A 14939-nucleotide genomic window follows, 5' to 3' on the forward strand; every position below is an offset into this window, starting at 1 on the left:
ACAAATCACCACAAATAAATATAAACGAGATCCAGATCCAGACTGCTGGAAATAAACTACAAAATAGAAATTATATTGTGAATAAACAAAGAATACAGAGTCTTTCATGTTTATGACAAAATTCATGAATAAAAAATTGAATTTAACCTGCAAGAGAAATCAAAGTAGTAATTCCATAAAACACTGACATGTTAACAACTTCTAAAGCTGATATATCTGATATTTTATCAAACAGTTGCCTGGTCACATGTTCAGCAGAACCAGAAAGATATAAGCATTCATTTGGAGTTGCATGTATTCACCTGATCATTGTAAGTCCAATATTCACTTTCTGTTAGCTCTGGTTTGGTTACCTGAGTAAAACATCTGGCATTTTAGCTGCTAAATGGGCCAGTGTGTTTTCTACATAGTTGCTGTCTGCTGTTTGGTGCTGAGCATGTAGTGAAGAGGAGGTTTATCAGAGCTTCTCTTTGTTGAAAACACCTACCTGCTTCTGCTGCTGGAAAACTAACAATGGGCCTCATGCAAGAACATTTTCCTGTTATTGTCCTAAAGTTTCTCTGACCTTTTTTCTGTTAGTCCTCTTCGTAGGATTGTTGCAAGTTGGATTCACAAAGCTGATGAATTCATGTGTGAGATTCATGAGCATAATCAACAACCATCATTTGTGGGGATGCTTCATGCAGTGGCTCTCAGAGCTAAATACACTGCAACTTAACAAAGCACATGCTAATAGACATATCCGATTGAGGTAACTGACTAGGTGACTGGTCTAACTAGGTGACTGACTAACTTCTGTTCCGTTATATTATCAAGGAAATTACCCATCTTAATTTGAAAACTGGTGTTCCATGCATGGCAGACTAGATGTAATGTTCCTTTGCACTAGGTTTTAATTGCCTGAACATGTTTAAAAAATGGCAGAATTGGATTTATCCCCATAGAGGGTTTATCAGGTTGATTAAAGCAGAACTTACTGGACAGTGAAAACCATGATCAAAAAGACACTAAAAAGCTCTGCAGCTCTGAGTTGAAGACCAGAACTGGTGAAAATGATAATCCTCTGTGAGTTTGTCACAAGCATCAACCTCTGAGGCTGAAAAATGAAGCCAACACCGAAGTACCAAAAACGACATTTCTTCAAATGGCCGCTTGAGGCTGGCTCCAACAGTGAGTCAATCCCCATAGACTCCCATGTTAAAATGTCCAACTTTACAGCAGTAATAAACATGTTTACAGCCTGGTACAAAAACAGCTTTGGTCTCTAGAGCTAATTTCCTCCTTCATGACACCTGTTTATATAACTCACCTGTTTACATCTTATTAAGGCTTAAAGTTATGGAGAATTGGGGGCGTATTAGCCGGGCGTTCGGCGGAGTCAGGTACTGGCAAGATGGCGGCGACGGAACGGCCAACTCTGAGCTTCAAAACCACCCTCAGAAACCTGTGGGTGATGTCATGGAGGCTACGTCCATATTAATTATTATTATAATTTTAAACATCACTGAATTATTAAATAAAAATTAGAATTGTGAAAAACATGTCATTGCTGGTATTACTGAACTGTTTATATAGCTGTATTCCAGGCTGGACTTTCTTTATATGAGCAGCTAATGACACAGACCGGCTCGTAGGGCCAGCAGCCCGATGATTCAGCAAACTCATACATTAATCTAATGGACAGACAACATCCTGTGCATTTTCAGATCACCTGTTTTTAACTAGTATTGTCAATTTGGTGGAGCTATTGTGAGAACACTGAACATTCAGAGCAGCCAACCAATCAGGTGTTGAGGCTGCAGAGAGCTGCTTCATTCATGCAGAGAGGGTTATCAGAATCCAGACTGTGAACCTTGTGATGATGACTGTGGTGGGGGCTAATGCACACAGCTTGCCTTAAAGCTCCTGGAGAAGTCCGACTGTGGCGTTTGTACAGTGAGCTCTTCTCTAATCAGCCTCTCTCTTAAGAGAAAGGCTGGAACAAATAAATGAATAATTGAGTAGGTTTCACTGTGGATGAATTAGCCCAGTTACAGAGTGCATTTTATCCTCTTTGATAAGCTCTGTGCACAGTAATGCTCCAGTGCACTTTTCCTTAGGTATATTATACATTCTTCTATAAATGAAACATTGTAAAATTTCCATTTCTATCTGGCATTATGCACTGGAATAGGGTAAAGCTTAAAACATATAACTTAAAAACATTTCTTATAACAAATGTTTTTCAGTCATATGACTCAGTCATGGTCTTTGCTGTCAGATGTTGGTTTTTCTCTGGTTTTCCACTGACTCCTGGTTGATGACCTTTGACTCGTTCCCAGTCGATGCTGTAAGCAGTTGTGGTCTGGCGTTCGCAGCTGATATATTTTTCGGGTGTTGAATCAGTCTTTTGCCCAGAAGTCATGCTGTTTCACTATTGTATTGTTCCCCTGGAGAAAGCTCAAGGACGACACCAGAGACCACTTTAAAATTCAAACCTCCCAGTCAGTAAAAGTAGAAAATGTCATATCCTCACACATTACAAGAAGCAAAGTAGCACCTCACAGTTCCTTGGTTCTGCTCTTCCCCCAGTCATCTCCAATGCCTCAGCTCACCTCTCGGCTGATCAGATGAAATTAGTTCACACTGCCAACCCACGCCTTTTTTAACACTTGACAATACTCCTTTGGAACAAGTCCCCCAGTACAAATACCTGGATTGATGTTTCGATGATCGTTTTGACTACACCATTTTCACAAAAACAGTGGGGGGTGGGGTGGCCGGGTGTCAGATGACAAGTTGAAATGGGTTTCCAGCATATTTATATGTAAATGTATATAAATGTATAATATATAATCAGTCATATCAGTCAATAAATAAATTGTTCTACTTGATCCCATTTAATGGTCAGACCTTTGCATTGCCCACCCCCCCAGAGTTAGCTAGCTAAAGCTATACTTCCTGAATGCTAACTCAACCTAGAACAGGAAAGATTGATGTCTATGGTATGTTCCCAAAGAGAATCCAAATGACATGTTAAGCCAACCTCACATGGCTAACTTTGTGGGTACTTTGTTTCAATGCTTCCTTTTACACTTTTACACTCAGGAATTCTGCTCTCTGTCATTGGAGAGTCAGATAGTTCACGCTACGGTATCCGAATGCAAAGCTGGTCAAGTCAGCTGCTGTCTGAATTTCGATGCACCTAAAGTAGTGTATGAATGTATTGTACTTTTCTCTCATGTTTGATCTGTTGTAAGTTTTATTTTGCCAATCAGTTATTAGATAAACCCTAACCCTTACATTACAGAGATAACTAGCTGCCCAAATTTGAAGTGTCATGAAGTTGAAGGAGGTCCAGATCAGAGACAGGCAGTTACTGATCTAATTGGGGCTGGGTACTGAACCTCAGTACTTTTATGGACTGACTGAATTGGTTTGATACTATCGAAGATTGAAAAATGTTTGTCATTTGATACCATATTTCGATACCTAAAGAATAAACAGGTAAGGTAAGAAGGTATCGATAGATAGACTGATAAGATAAACAAAGGAAGAATAATTAGATGGATGCAGAAATCGGATTTCATGAAGAGGAAGATGACGTGTGCAAAATTACATCAAAGCATGATCTTGTTACGGTAAGCAGAAGCTCAGTTCTAACTAGTTAGTTTAGCTTTCGTAGCTAGTTAGCTGGTAGCTATCAATGTGTACAGCTTAGCAGAAAGTTGTAATGTAGTAGTAATCAATTGGCCTGGTTCACTTTTCACTGCTGTATTAGAGGGTGTGAAATTAGCATTACTGTATAAAAAGTAATTTTAGAGGGAATGTTCTAGCTAAGTAACCCCATATAATATGATATTTGATATTTTTATATGATATTTTTCAGCTTTTTTCCTTCTTTTTTCTCAGGCCTCTAAGTATTGTTATAGCCCCCCACTGTCTGTGCACAGTGGCTCAATATTCACCAAGTCGCACACCCTTTGGCCAAATGGCTAGATTAGAGCTCAGGTACAGTTTTCATTTATTAAATAAATTAAATGTCACAGTTTTCTTTGTTAAATGAATGATTTAGCAGTGTAAATTATACATGTGTTGTTATGATGTAGGATCCTTTCCTGGAACTGTTCCGCTACCATCACTAATTTCTATACATGTATTAAGAGCTAATATATGTTCTATAAAATAACACCTACGGTACATGTCCTGTAAAATAACACCTACAGTAATGGATACGTTTTTATACCTCATCAAAAATGGGAATTGCGCTCATGCTTGCCTCAGTCAAGAATTGTAGTCTGATGCTTCAGGCTTCAGAACAGTTGCACAATAGGCAACAGAATGTAGAACAGGGACTGCACACAGATATGTAGCCTTGATAATCATTCATTCTGTGTGTTACAGGACTGATAAGACAGATTTCAAAGTACCCTTTTCCCCCTACTAAAGTATTTGTCTTTTTTCTTTACTTCAGCACCATCATGACTGATGTGGCAACACTTGGCACCATGAACGGCAGTGGGTCTTCAGGATGCTGAAGGTTGATGGTAATTTCAGCCATTCTGAGACACGTCAGGTACCGAAACCCAAATTCTACAATGCATCAAACCCAGAACATAAAAGGAACTTTGTTGACTCAGAATTTTGAACCTGCATGGCAGAATTACCAAGTGGAAAAATATAGTGTTATAGGAGTAATCACTCTCCTGAGTCACTAAAGATTCTGTTATGGCACTAGTTTTGTTAACCCAAATGCAGAACAGTGGCTGAGGAAAGGAACTGGTTCAAGGAATAATTTATAATAAATTGAGTTTTGTTTGAAGGGAGAGACAGGAGGAGGACAAGAAGAGGAGTCTGAGTCTGAGGTGGAAACAGGGGAGCTGAGGAGGTTAAAGCAGGGGGATTGGTGGAGGAGAGCAGATTTACCTCAAAATGGTCGAGTGACACCACTGGTTAGGAGAACGCCATTAAAATGGTATTGTGGATAGACTTTTCCATGATTTAAAAAATAAAAATCAGTCAAGTGAATATCAAAGTGTAGGTGTTTCAGACTTTTTGTGTTGGTAGTTGTAAATGTTGTTTGGCCACTATTGATCATTTTGTGTATATTTAATGTAACAGTAATGTAGCCTCAGTGTCACAAAAACAGGTTGTAGGTAGCAGTGATGCAGCACAGTTGGACCTGCTGAGTGTGGATGTAGAGGATGCTGGGATTCACTGGTGATCCTTCCTGAGATGTCACCGTCTACTCTCTGCATGGCTCCACCCCCCATTTTACTGTTTTACTTCATTTTGTGTTAATTTGTCTCCAAAATCAATAGAATATGAAAGTGAACTTTTCATCTTTTAATGGTTTTTTTCAGGTGTCACTAACAGGGGGACCACAGTCCGGACCCAGACCCAGATGGTGTCCTATCTGGAACTGGACCTATAACCTATAAATTATTGAGAATTATACATTTTTGATGGACCATTTCTATTTCAACCGGCGCAGCTTTTCTAGCCTTTACAGTCCTGGTCACATGATACAGCTCAGCCAGTCATTGTCAGTCAGTGAAATATAAAGGCAGAGGAGAGATGATAGTCAGAGAAATGAGTGGAATATAAGAGGGAAATAAAGAGAAAAGCAGATGTTAAAGCTGCTCATTTATAAAGCTGTGTTAAGATTGTTTATTATAAAAATGGTTGAGACGGTTCAGATGTGAAATGTTAACAAAAAAGAAAAGAAAGGGAAAGTCAAGCTACTTTTTAGGCCTTTTTTATTTTAGTAAACTTAAGCACTTTATTTTAAAATACACAATTTTCAGAAGCTCTCTTATGTTCTTATTACAGCCCTTATTGTCCTTGAAATGAGAAAAGAACATATAATTATTATTGGAGAGTTATTTTTAATTCCTCTCCCCATATCACAGAAATGTACTTGTGGAAATTTTGCCCAAATGGACCTCTTTGAATTTTAATTTAATGCCCCTGGTTTATTTGAAGACTTATTTTAATACTATAATCATCTAACAACTATTCATTATCTTTTAAGAGGTATGAAATTATGAAAGTGTATAATTAAGTGTTAAGTATTATCTCACCTTCTGCTATCATCTGTTTGTGGGAATGTATATATTTTGCAAATACAAATACAATAAAATACAAACTCTCTTTGGATTTATCTGTTGCTTTTCTTGAGGTATTTGAAAGTATTAGAAAAGCATTAAACTAGCATTTAAATGCATCTTAATGAGAAATCCAAATTGTACTACAGCATTTGAGGTCAAGGAAATTATCCGTACCACTTTTAAAACCATTGGACCGTGTAATAATACGTAATGACATGTTAATGATTAATCCATATGTACCACTGATCTGAGGTCAAGGAAAATATTCATTACAAAGTTCTAATGGTCTCATGACAGCCAATGTCAAAACCAACCACATACAGTTTAATGTGATGTTGACACGTGAAGCTGAACAGTTTCTTTACGTCGTTATGTTGACTGAATGACACTAAATGACAACATTCATCAAGAGCGATGGGTGTCGTGTCAGTCTTGTTGTCATAACAATGTAACAGGTCGTATTGTCTTTCTTAATATCAACTTGTTATAACAAACACGTCCCGAACAACATTGCAATGAAAATTACATAATTGACCAAATAACACTTAATGGCAACAGTTATAACTATTAAATTCATAAAGACTAATTCATGTTCATGACAGGTGTCATTATACACACCCATTCAGATAAAGTGTTACCAAACCTCCTGTCCTATGATATTTCAACTCTCACTAAACTCTTCCTGATAGATCCAGGTCAGTCTAGATTAAAATATAACATTGAAAAACTTCATATCATGCCTTCCCTTCTTCTTTCCATAAAATGTGCTTGCCTGGATGGCGGCCATTTTAAAAAAGACAGGAAGAGGAAGTTGGCATCGTCACTCTTCCACACAAGCAATGCCATTTTAAACTACTAGTTGTCCTAGAAAAAAGGAACAACAGGAGTTAACATAGTGGCATGTATGGTTTGGACACAACAAACTGCTAGGTCTCAGAAATTACTTTAAGACCGATGTTTATTCCTCAAAATGCTAATGACAGTGTTTCTGAACACACTTATGTTTGAGTTTAAGATTTGTCATATGCAACCTGCACTTAAAAGAGCGGTATATTTGTATTGTTACAAATGAGATCATTTCAAATATTGAGGGCCAGAAATCAAAGTAAAGCTGCAACAACAAGCCGTTTTGATAATCAGCCAATTACTATTAATTAATTGTTTGAAATTTCCAAGCAAAAATGCCAAAAATGATTTGATGAAGGCACCTTGGGCTTTAGGGTATTGTGATGGAAAACTTAGCTGGAAGAGAAGACAAAATTGAACATTAGAAATGTTAAACAGTAAACAATAATGAGGGATTACTAATGTAGAAGAAAAGTTGTTTAGATAATCTGGATAAACTGTTGGTTTGCCTGTGTTTCTTGGTCTGTGGGACTTTGCTGTGAGACTTCAGACTTACAGGCAGTGCAGGCATGTAAACAGGAAAACAGGTTCAGCACATGAACTGCAGTGAAACAGGCAAGACCAGAACACCAGAGTCCAGAAACTCAACCTAACAAGCTTGACAACACAATTTTTTTTTCAGAAAAAAACTTGAGGTTTTAAGGCCTGTGGTTGTAACAGGGCTGCTTTCATTAACACTGTGCAATTAATCTTGGGATAGGTTGGGGCACGAAGGATCCACCTGTTGGGTCCTTCATTGCCCAGGAAAAGAAGGATGCATTTCTTGGCTGCATTTGAATTAATCCTCAAAATGGGACAGTCTAGTCGCGCTGCTATGATGCAATCAGTCTTGAATTGCAGCCTTTGAAGGATGCGACCCCTGAATTGGGGCACAGCTTAAGTTTGAACCGGTTTGTTGAAAGTCTGGGAGTACATTGAGCCCCTATGTTGCACAACATCCAGTTACACTGATAAGGTCCTTAAGGTGGGTTCCTGTGTCAAAATCTAGTGGTGAGACCTCTATCCAGCTGTGTTTGTAAGTGTCAGCTTTTAAAACAAGATGCATGTTGTTAAATAGTAAACCTGAATTTTGCTTTAACAAATATACTATAAGGTCTATATCGAGTTTCTAGTTCTTGAGTTATTGTGATATTCTTCCAGTTTTAAGACCTAACGCCTCATCTGGTTGTGAACTAAATGAAACAGCCTTAACAGGAAAAATGTTGTGGTTGAGGAGAAAAATCTTGTCACACCCGTTGCCAGGAATGAGATGACGTGGAGAACGAGCCAGACAGACAATCTCTGCGCTGATGTGTTTTCTTTTCCAGACTGATGTGTCTGAGACTGTCGATCGATGTCCCAGGAGGTGTTACACTGAGACCCCCCGCCCCCCAAGCCTCCCACTCCATCCCCACCAGCCCCACCTCCAGGGAGCTGATTGATTAGAGATCTGAATGTTAGGAAGGGTCGGGACCCCACAGGCAGCCAGGCACTGCTGCCTTCACTCAGCTACTAGCTGTGTATCTCTGCATGCTACTTTGCTTACATTTTCATCTGCCAGGGAAGCCAACAAGGCAGCATGCTGGAAGCATCAGCTCGTGGCTGCAAAGCTTGAGTGACTGTGTGTATATACAGGAGGATCAAATGAACCCATGCATCTAATGTATTCTGGCTGAGTGCCACTCACAGATTGCGAGTCTTGTATAGGCTCTCTCCAGAATTGGTTATTTTGCCCCATTCAGCTATGTTATCTCTTTGTCTAGATGCCAGACAGTGATGAGCGTTTATTGAGCGTGGTCTGTCATTATGTTAAGCTGATGTTCATTACATGAATACTGGCTTTGGCCCCATGCTCTGACTGAACTCAAAGTATTGATTTGCACTTACTGTCCATCACAGAGATGGTCCAGTCTCATTTTATTGTACCAGCACAGTCTGAACAGAAGGACATGTTTGACTGGAGGAATATTGTAGTCTGTGTTCTTCAACAGCTCGAGGATGACATGGAGAGTGTACAGATAAAAGTGTCCATCACAAAAGGAAACACATAATTTTTTTAATCCCAAACAATCATTTCTTTCCTCAAAATATTGTTGTTAGGCATCCTTGCTTTTTCAGCTTTGTAGTTTACAGTAATTGGGCAGACATAACACAAACATAATGGATTTGCTTGGACAGTGTTCAAGCTCACAGCTGAATTTTCATAAATGTCTGTGTCAGATGTTGTTGAAAACTTTAGAGTGAGCACGCAGGCTTTGGGTGCAGATAGAGCAGATACAATTTAGCATTTTACAAGTTAACATTTATGCAGGTTGAACAGGTGTATGGATAAAGTTTTGGCTTTTTACTTGCACTTACGTACAGTAACTATGAGCAGAGTTCACATGAACTCGGGTAATCTTCAGGTTATTTGTTTCACTTCACCACTTTGCCGCGACGCCCGTGTGCGCGTGTGTGTCGCAATATATCGCCTTACTTATAGTATCCCAATATATTGCAATATATTGTATCGTCACCCCCCTTCAAGATATGAATTGTATCGCTAGATTCTTGCATATACACAGCCCTAACATCTAGTGGTCATAGTAATGATGACAGTAGCAAAGGGGGAAGTGTCGGTGACGTAGTATAAAGAGAGACCAAGTCCACGTCAGGAGGAGGTGGTGGTGGATGGATAAATATGACACAGGAGAGTGGTCTTCGATTCCCATGTGAAGGTAGCAGTTTATATTTTTTCTATTATCCATCACCGTTTGTTGTTATTATTGTCACCATGGCAACAAAGATCATCTAATGTTGAGGAAATACTTATTTTAACCCAAATCACCATCTTTTCCTGAACCTAACCAAGCCATGGTGACTAAGGTTGGTACGGCACTCTCAGTACAGTCGTGCTTTTATTATTGAAACCATGAAAACCAAGGTTGAAAAAAAAAACACCTGACCTGTGTGGTTGTTTGAGGAGTGTTGACAAAAACACATGCAGACTGCTGCTAACAAAGAGGCTGATGATGAATGTGACACGTGTAGAACTTGGTTCAATAAAGACTAAGTCTCTAAGTTTGTTAAGTTTTATAAAAACTATAGGAATATTCCTTTTTCTTAATGACCATCTCTTGGGGACACTGCTGTTATCCTTTATTCAAATACCACATTGTTGTCCCTGTTACCTGCCATTTGTTTGTCAGAGATGAGGTGGATACTATGCACTGACTTCTTTGCACATAAATAGACAGATAGATAGATAGATACTTTACGGGGAAATTCATGTGTCCATTAGCCCATTGTTGATAATAATAAAAACAGTTAATAATAAATAAACAATAATAGTAATTAGATTAGTCCACTTCCTTTGGCTGATGTGTTGTATAGCCTGATGGTAGTGGGAACAAAAGATCTCCTGAACCTCTCTGTTCTGCAGCTCAGTGAGATGATACATTTGCTGCAGCTGTAGCTGCTTCTCTGTCCTGCCAGAATGTTGTGGAGAGGATGGTTGGTATTGTCCAAGATGGCCTCCATCTTACATTGCGTGCATCTCTCTACGACAGTTCTGAGTGAGTCCAGACTCCTCCTCCTGCCAAGCACAGACCCAGCCATTTTAACCAGCTTGTCCAGTCTCCTTATGTTCATGTCGGATATGCTGCTGCCTCAGCAGACTGCAGCATAAAAAAGTACACTGGCCACCACTGACTGATAAAACATGTGCAGCATTTCACTGCAGACGTCAAAGGACCTGAGCTTTCTTGAGGAAAAAGAGCCGGCTCTGCCCCTTCAGGTAGATGGCATCCGTGTTCAGGGACCAGTCCAGTTTACTGTCCAGTTGCACACCTAGTTATTTATAGTGAGCACAACCTCAATGTCCTTCCCCACGAATGTTGAATGGTTGAAGGGTAGGCCTAAACCTCTGAAAGTCGATAATCATCTTCTTGGTCTTGGAGGTGTTCAGAAGGAGACAGTTCTTGTCGCTCCATTCACTGGAGGCCATCGTCAGATCCCTGTACTCCTCTTCCTGCCCGTTCCTGATACGCGCCACAATAGCTGTGTCATCTGAGTATTTCTGGATGTGGGAGGACTCAGAGTTGTATTTCAAGTCAGCCGTATACAAGGTGAACAGGAACGGAGCCGGAACAGTCCCCTGTGGAGCCCCAGTGCTGCTCATGACTGTCCCTGAGACACAGTTACTGAGCCTGACGTACTGTGGTCGTCTTGTCAGGTCATCCACAATCCAGGATGTGAAGTAGGGATCAACCCCCATCCCTTCCAGCTTGTCTTTAAGGATGGGCGGTTGGATGGTGTTAAATGCACTTGAAAAATCAAAGAACATAATCCTCATGTAACTACCTGGCTCATCCAAATAAGAATGGGCCCGGTGGAGCATGTGAAGGACGGCATCATCCAATCTAATATGTTCTTTGTGGGTTAACTGTAGGGGGTCTAGTGGATGTTCAACCTGTGGCCTCAGAATGTTGAGAAGCAGCCGCTTCAGGGTCTTCATGATGTGTGATGTGAGAGCCACCGGTCTGTAGTCATTTATCTCAGCCGGTCGTCCTACTTTAGGGACCGGAACAAGACATGATATTTTCCACAGGACCAGGACCCTCCCTGTTTGAAGGCTTAAGTTGAAGATCTTCTGGTGAGGCTCAGCCAGCTGGGCTGCTCAGTCCATTAACAGCCTTGGACACACACCATCTGGGCCTGTTGCCTTTCCAGGACGTAGCCTCTTGAGCTCTGCCCTCACCTCCTCCGCTGTAAAGGACAGGAGACTTGACCCCAGTGTGGAGAGAGTTGCAGCTGCAGTATCAGGTTGTGAAGGAGATGCCGTAGGAGAAGCTGCAGCTGAAGCAGTGGGAGAGAGAACAGGTGAGGCTGTGTCACACCTGTTGTAGAACAGGTCGAACTCATTGGCCTTGTTCAGGCCTCCTTTTTCTGGTTGAGGAGGGTCTTGATGTTACTGGTGATCCAGGGCTTGTTGTTTTTGGAAAGCAGTGTACAGTCCTTGCTGGTGTTACAGTGTCCATACAGAAGTTAATGTAGTCCGTGGTGCATTCAACCATTTTATCAAGGTCAGGGTCCTTGCTGTTATTATTTTCCTGTGACTCCAACAGGCCATTCCAATCTGTGCACTCAAAACAGTCCTTTAGAGACTCACTGGTCTCCGGGGTCCAGTTCCTGAATGAGCAGGTGGTTGCAGCCTGCCTCAGTAGACAGGGCTTGTAGCAAGGTTGAAGAAAAACCTATTAGGATCTGATCTGCCAAGTGGTGGTAGAGCTAAGGCAGTGTAGGCCTCCTTGATGTTTGCATACAACAGATCCAGTGTCTTATTTTCCCTTGTGGGACAGCATTCTTCCCACTTGCTCTGGCGTCTCTGTCCACTCGTACTGCAGTGAAGCCGGTTAAATCCACAGTGGTCGGGAGTGTTGTCGTTTAACCAGGTCTCCGTGAAACACATGGTTCTTCACAAGTGCCTCCAGTTCATCACACTTGTTAGCAGGGAGTTGGCATTTCCTATGAACCTATCATTGGTAGAAAAGGCTTATATCTCCATCTGCTAGCCTTTATCTTAGCCCCGGCTCTGCATCCACAGTACGGCTTCTTCAGCTCAGCCGGTATGGGATGTTTAATTCCCAGTCTGGTAAACTTTAAAGACAGGAGTTCTTCCTTCGTGTACATTATTTTCTCCATCGTCAGATGGAACGACGTAGAATAAAAAAAAAATCATTTGACAAAAAATATGCTAATATATACAAATATATTGCAAGAAAACTATGAGCTACGCAGACTTGCTGCCACTTGTTGTCAGCTCATCATTTGAAACATTGTACATGTGCATGAATACACTCAGAGTATTAATGTTTTCATTGCTACAGGCAGAACTTCCCCCAGTATGTTAACAAAGAACCTGCTGGGGAATTGAGAATTGAGTACACACACACACACACACACACACACACACACACACACACACACACACACTCGTAGAAAAAACACCCATCTCCAGATGAGATCACAGAGCCTCTGTGAAAGCAGTTTACCTCTCCACACAGGTCAGGTGAGCTAAACAAAGCTCCACAATCATGCAGGCAGACGTTTGTTTTTTTAGTGGTGAAGCAGTTGTGATGTCAAGCACGCTGCAGTTATAAAGCTACAATATTGCATAACAGAGCCAACCAGGATTGGAACTTAATTGCATCATGCTTTCTCAGTGGAGAGGAGGAGAAAGCGAGTCGAATGCAGGAGATGAATACTTTCTTTCTCTGTTGGTTTTCTGTGGCAACTTTCTTGGCTTGACTAAGTGATTCAGTGCATTCAGAAAGTATTCAGACCCCTTCACTGTCTTTACATGTCGGCGCAGCCTCATGCTCAAACTGTTTAAAATACACAATATGAAAAATGAAATTATATATTTGTGAGTTGTTTTTAAAGACTTACTTCTTACAAAGGAACTGATGGGAAGGGAAGTGTTGAGAGAAGGACCAACACGTTCTTGGTTTGGATCATTTCATAGGATTTATTTGACAATAAGAAATATTAAAAAAGCCAGTCTTAAACTTTAAATAACAGTTAAACAGTTTATATTCACTCAGTCATTTATATTTAAAACCTTGTACACTTTCATAAGTATTTCCCTTTCACGCTTATTTTTTTAATTAGTTTGATTCCAATCTGTTTTTATTGTAGTAACACCACAAAATATATAATTATAATCATAGAACAAGAAAAATAATTGAATAGAGTTAATTAGATTAATACTTATCCGCTGCCTGAATGTACTTCATATGTACAGATATGAATGTGTTTATGTTAAGAAACACAGTGAGAAGAAGAACAGTCGACACTCTCTCACTGAACTAGAGCTCGTCTCCTGACTGTTTGTCTCTAATGAGATCAGTGGAGCCTCCTTTGTTTCTATGGCGACACCTACCAGTCGTCTCTTGGAGAGGCTTCCCCTTTCCAAGCATCTCTCCCTCCTCCCTCTCTGTCTTTCTCTCTCATGCTCTGTCTCATCATCTGTTGACTTCATATCCTCCCTGTTCTCCTCTCATAATCTCGTCATCATGTCGCTCCAGATTCCTGACAATTTAATTACAAAAAAGGTATCGTAGTATTAGTTTAGCCTTTTAGGTTTTCTTTGTGTCTTTGGCTCCAGCTAGTTATCTGATGGGTATTTAACTTGTTTCCTTGATGGATTTCACTTCAAAATTAGTTGTAGGACAAAAACCTCATTCTTAAGGGGTTAATGAGAGTTCTACCGTACATACATAGGGCTGTGGTTTTGATTTATTGTTCATCATTGGATTTCAGCCATTGATAGCTCCACTGCTCAATTTATGAAATACAGTGGTGTTTTTCCATGGTAGACTCAGCAGACTCTGGTTTCACTGGTTTTAAATAAGATAATACACATAGCCTACCTTATCTACATGATGGGAGTGATGTTACAACTAGCTAACTTTAGGACAACAACTGGAAATTTCACAGAGGTATGCAACTTTATTAGTAACTAGAAAATTCCAGGGAAATTTTGAGTGCCTAAGGGGCTACTGCCGGGATGAGTACATGATTTATTTCCAGTGTTCAAAAGTCACCCTGATCATATTCTGGTTTTGAGAAATGTCTTGATATAAAAGACTCTGATATAAAACAATGTCACATCCCTCCATCATGTATTATGTGGGAAATATCTCATATTCTGTGTTGTTTTTTTTTAATAAAACAAGAGGCAGCATGTCTTAAAACTGGCATTTAAATGGTTAAAATCCTGAAAACTAATAAACATTTGGTAGGTTTGAGCAGAACTGAAGTGGTTTAAGAGACATGCAAAAAAAAAGCAGAAAAAAATATTGATATATGATGATTTTATAGCATTTTCTTTGTGTGTCCTTTTTTGGACGCGAGGAACCCCAGAGGGTACAAAATGTGTTACCAGTGTATAATAGACCTGTAACAGTAACTGACATTAGATTT

This window comes from Seriola lalandi, unplaced genomic scaffold (genome assembly GCF_002814215.2).
Source record: "Seriola lalandi dorsalis isolate HSWRI2012SDOR001 ecotype SW California unplaced genomic scaffold, Sedor1 jcf7180002054883, whole genome shotgun sequence".
In the NCBI taxonomy this organism is placed as follows: domain Eukaryota; kingdom Metazoa; phylum Chordata; class Actinopteri; order Carangiformes; family Carangidae; genus Seriola; species Seriola lalandi.